The 5,296-nt window shown below is 37.0% G+C and overlaps 1 non-coding gene across 1 annotated transcript; it reads right to left on the bottom strand.

Moving 5' to 3' along the window:
* Nucleotides 1-4,808: 4,808 nt before the first annotated feature.
* On the bottom strand, nt 4,809-4,916 carry LOC148580548 (small nucleolar RNA R71). The gene has a single exon (XR_015897158.1). It is a non-coding gene; the product is annotated as a small nucleolar RNA R71 (small nucleolar RNA).
* Nucleotides 4,917-5,296: the final 380 nt, after the last annotated feature.

Raw genomic sequence — 5,296 nt, 5'->3', positions numbered from 1 at the left:
AACTGTGACAATCATATCCTCAATTATGCCTGATGGGTATTTAATGGAGCCATCAGCAAGTTGAAGACAGATCTGGGTTGGTTTGACCTCTTCAGTCAAGCCAAGCTTTCTGATAGTGGATGCAGGGATTAGGTTGATACTTGCCCCAAGATCACATAGAGTTGTCTTGGTACAAGTACCCTCTAATGTGCATGGTATCATAAAGCTCCCAGGATCCTTAAGCTTTCCTAGTAAGCTCTTTAAAATGACTGCACTGCACTCTTCAGTGAAGAAGACTTTTTCAGTTTCCCTCCAATCCTTCTTATGACTTAAGATCTCTTTTATAAACTTAGCATAAGAGGGTATTTGCTCAAGTGCCTCTGCAAATAGAATCTTGATTTCAAGAATCCTGAGATAGTCTGCAAAATGGGCAAATTGTTTATCCTGTTCCGCTTGGCGGAGTTTCTGAGGATAAGGCATCTTAGCTTTGTACTCTTTAACCTTAGTTGCTGTAGGTTTATTCCCTACAGAGGTGGTTGGAGAAGCCTTCTTAGAGCGGTTACCATCAGCACTTGCAGGTGTCTGATCCCTCATTGGCGTTTGAACGCCAGGCTTGGGGGCTGGATGGGCGTTTAACGCCAGATTCCCTCCCCTTTCTGGCGTTTGAACGCCAGAACTGGACATGGACTGGGCGTTTAACGCCAGTTTTTCACCCTTTTCTGGCGATTGAATGCCAGAGTTATTCCTCTCTGGGCTCTTACTGTCCTCAGAGGGATTTTGGGTAGCAGGTTGCTCGTTGATGAGCGGATAATTTATACGCTTTTTGGCATTATTTTTAGTATGTTTTTAGTAGAATCTAGTTACTTTTAGGGATGTTTTCATTAGTTTTTATGCTAAATTCACATTTCTGAACTTTACTATGAGTTTTTGTGTTTTTCTGTGATTTCAGGTATTTTCTGGCTGAAATTGAGGGACTTGAGCAAAAATCAGATTCAGAGGTTGAAGAAGGACTACTGATGCTGTTGGATTCTGACCTCCCTGCACTCAAAGTGAATTTTCTGGAGCTACAGAACTCAAACTGGCGCGCTTCCAATTGCGTTGGAAAGTAGACATCCAGGGCTTTCCAGCAATGTATAATAGTCCATACTTTGAACGAGTTTAGATGACGTAAAAGGGCATTGAACGCCAGTTCTACGCTGCTGTCTGGAGTTAAACGCCAGAAACAAGTCACAAACCAGAGTTGAACGCCAGAAATATGTTACAACCTGGCGTTCAACTCCAGAAAGAGCCTCTGCACGTGTAACATTCAAGCTCAGCCCAAGCACACACCAAGTGGGCCCCGGAAGTGGATTTATGCATCAATTACTTACTTCTGTAAACCCTAGTAGCTAGTTTATTATAAATAGGACTTTTTACTATTGTATTGTTCATCTTTGATTATCTTTGGACGCCTAGTTCTTAGATCATGGGGGCTGGCCATTCGGCCATGCCTGGACCTTTCACTTATGTATTTTTAACGGTAGAGTTTCTGCACTCCATAGATTAAGGTGTGGAGCTCTGCTGTTCCTCAAAGATTAATGCAAAGTACTACTACTTTTTCTATTCAAATCAACTTATTCCGCTTCTAAGATATTCATTCGCACTTCAACCTGAATGTGATGAACGTGACAATCATCATCATTCCCTATGAACGCGTGCCTGACAACCACTTCCATTCTACTTTAGATTGAATGAGTATCTCTTGGATCTCTTAATCAGAATCTTCATGGTATAAGCTAGATTGATGGCGGCATTCATGAGAGTCCGGAAAGTCTAAACCTTGTCTGTGGTATTCCGAGTAGGACTCTGGGATTGAATGACTGTGACGGACTTCAAACTCGCGAGTGCTGGGCGTAGTGACAGACGCAAAAGGAGGGTGAATCCTATTCCAGTATGATCGAGAACCTCAGATGATTAGCCGTGCTGTGACAGAGCATTTGGACCATTTTCACAAGAGGATAGGATGCAGCCATTGGCAAGGGTGACGCCTCCAGACGATTAGCCATGCAGTGACAGCGCATCGGACCATTTTCCAGAGAGGATCAAAAGTAGCCATTGACAACGGTGATGTCCTTACATAAAGCCAGCCATAGAAAGGAGTAAGACTGATTGGATGAAGACAGCAGGAAAGCAGAGGTTTAGAGGGACGAAAGCATCTCCATGCATTTATCTGAAATTCTCACCAAGGATTTACATAAGTATTTATATCCCTATTTTATTATTAATATTCGAAAACTCCATAACCATTCTATATCCGCCTGACTGAGATTTACAAGATGACCATAGCTTGCTTCATACCAACAATCTCCGTGGGATCGACCCTTACTCGCGTAAGGTTTATTACTTGGACGACTCAGTGCACTTGCTGGTTAGTTTTGCGAAGTTGTGATAAAAAGTTGAGATTACAATTGAGCGTACCATGTTGATGCCGCCATTGATGATCACAATTTCGTGCACCAAGTTTTTGGCGCCGTTGCCGGGGATTGTTCGAGTTTGGACAACTGACGGTTCATCCTGTTGCTCAGATTAGGTAATTTTCTTTTTGTTTTCTTTTCAAAAAATTTTTAAAAATCTTTCAAAAATTTCTCCTTTGTTTTCAAAAAAAATATATATTAAAATAAAAATGTTTTCAAAAATATATTTTTCTTCAGAATTTTTAAGAATGAATTCTAGTGTTTCATGAAGCATGTTGAAGCATGGCTGGCTATAAAGCCACGTCTAAATTCTTTTGGACTGAGGTTTTGGCCTAAAAATTGAATGAATTACACGCATATTCATGCTAAAGCTTGACTAGCTATTAAGCCATGTCTAACCCTCAGATTGGAGCTTTAGATTAAGATTGTAAGATTCCTGGAATTCATATTAAAAATTTTGGAATCCTTATTTTTCTTTTTCAAATGATTTTCGAAAAATATAAAATAAAAATACAAAAAAATCATAAAATCATAAAATTTCAAAAATATTTCATGTTTCTTGTTTGAGTCTTGAGTCAAATTTAAAGTTTGGTGTCAATTGCATGTTCATCTTGCATTTTTCGAAAAATTCATGCATTCATGGTGTTCTTCATGATCTTCAAGTTGTTCTTGGTAAGTCTTCTTGTTTGATCTTGATATTTTCATGTTTTGTGTCTTTTCTTGTTTTTCATATGCATCCTTGCATCCATAGAGTCTAAACATGAAAGATTTCTAAGTTTGGTGTCTTACATGTTTTCTTTGCATTAAAAATTTTTCAAAAATAAGTTCTTGATGTTCATCTTGACATTCAAAGTGTTCTTGGTGTTCATCTTGACATTCATAGCATTCTTGCATGCATTCATTGTTTTGATCCAAAATTTTCATGCATTGAGTCTTTTTCATGTTTTTCCCTCTCATCATTAAAAATTCAAAAATCAAAAAAATATCTTTCCCTTTTTCTCTCATCAAATTCGAAAATTTGAGTTGACTTTTTCAAAAAATTTTAAAATCTAGTTGTTTTTATGAGTCAAATCAAATTTTCAATTTAAAAATCTTATCTTTTTCAAAATCTTTTTCAAAAATCAAATCTTCTTCATTTTTCTTATTTATTTTCGAAAATTTTAAAAATATTTTTCAAAAATCTTTTTCTTATCTTTGTCTCCTAATTTTCGAAAATAACATCATCAATTAATGTTTTGATTCAAAAATTTCAAGTTTGTTACTTGCTTGTTAAGAAAGATTCAAACTTTGAGTTCCAGAATCATATCTTATGATTTCTTGTGAATCAAGTCATTAATTGTGATTTTAAAAATCAAATCTTTTTCAAAACTAATTTCAATCATATCTTTTCAAAAATATCTTCTTATCTTTTCAAAAATTGGTTTTCAAATTTGTTTCAACTAACTAACTAACTTTTTGTTTGTTTCTTATCTTTTTCAAAACTACCTAACTAACTCTCTCTTTCTCTAATTTTCGAAAATAGCTTCCCTCTTTTTCAAAAATTTCTTTTTAATTAACTAATTGTTTTAATTTTTTATTTTAATTTTCGAAAACTAACCTTTTTTCAAAAACTATTTTCGAAAATCACTAACCCTTTTTCAAAAATAATTTTCGAAAATCCTTCTCCCTCATCTCCTTCTAATTATTTATTCATCTACTAACACTTCTCTTCATCTCACATCACTGCTCCTATCCTTACCCTTGTGTTTGGATTCTTCATTCTTCTTCTACTAACAATAAGGAACCTCTTTACTGTGACATAGAGGATTCCTCTTCTTTTCTTGTTCTCTTCTCTTTCTTATGAGCAGGAATAAGGAAAAAGGCATTCTTGTTGAAGTTGATCCAGAACCTGAAAGGACTCTGAAGAGGAAACTAAGAGAAGCTAAATTACAACAATCCAGAGACAACCTTATTGAAAATTTTGAACAAGTAAAGGAGATGGCAGCCGAACCCAACAACAATAATGCAAGGAGAATGCTTGGTGACTTTACTGCACCTAATTCCAATTTACATGGAAGAAGCATCTCCATTCCTGCCATTGGAGCAAACAACTTTGAGCTGAAACCTCAGCTAGTTTCTCTGATGCAGCAGAACTGCAAGTTTCATGGACTTCCATCTGAAGATCCTTTTCAGTTCTTAACTGAATTCTTGCAGATATGTGATACTGTTAAGACTAATGGAGTAGATCCTGAAGTCTACAGACTCATGCTTTTCCCTTTTGCTGTAAGAGACAGAGCTAGAGTGTGGTTGGACTCTCAACCCAGAGATAGCCTGAACTCTTGGGACAAGCTGGTCACGACTTTCTTAGCCAAGTTCTTTCCTCCTCAAAAGCTGAGCAAACTTAGAGTGGATGTTCAAACCTTCAGACAGAAAGAAGGTGAATCCCTCTATGAAGCTTGGGAAAGATACAAGCAACTGACCAAAAAGTGTCCTTCTGACATGCTTTCAGAATGGACCATCCTGGATATATCCTATGATGGTCTATCTGAATTGGCTAAGATGTCATTGGATACTTCTGCAGGTGGATCCATTCACCTAAAGAAAACGCCTGCAGAAGCTCAAGAACTCATTAACATGGTTGCTAATAACCAGTTCATGTTTCATGTACACTTCTGAGAGGAATCCTGTGAGTAATGGGACGCCTATGAAGAAAGGAGTTCTTGAAATTGATACTCTGAATGCCATATTGGCTCAGAACAAAATATTGACTCAGCAAGACAATATGATTTCTCAGAGTCTGAATGGAATGCAAGCTGCATCCAACAGTACTCAAGAGGCATCTTCTGAAGAAGAAGCTTATGATCCTAAAAACCCTGCAATAGCAG

Source organism: Arachis ipaensis, chromosome B10 (genome assembly GCF_059453495.1).
Source record: "Arachis ipaensis isolate K30076 ecotype BB chromosome B10, ASM5945349v1, whole genome shotgun sequence".
NCBI classification, from domain to species: Eukaryota; Viridiplantae; Streptophyta; class Magnoliopsida; order Fabales; family Fabaceae; genus Arachis; species Arachis ipaensis.
Note: the sequence above shows the minus strand (reverse complement) of the source record. Positions and strands in the feature narration are given on the sequence as shown.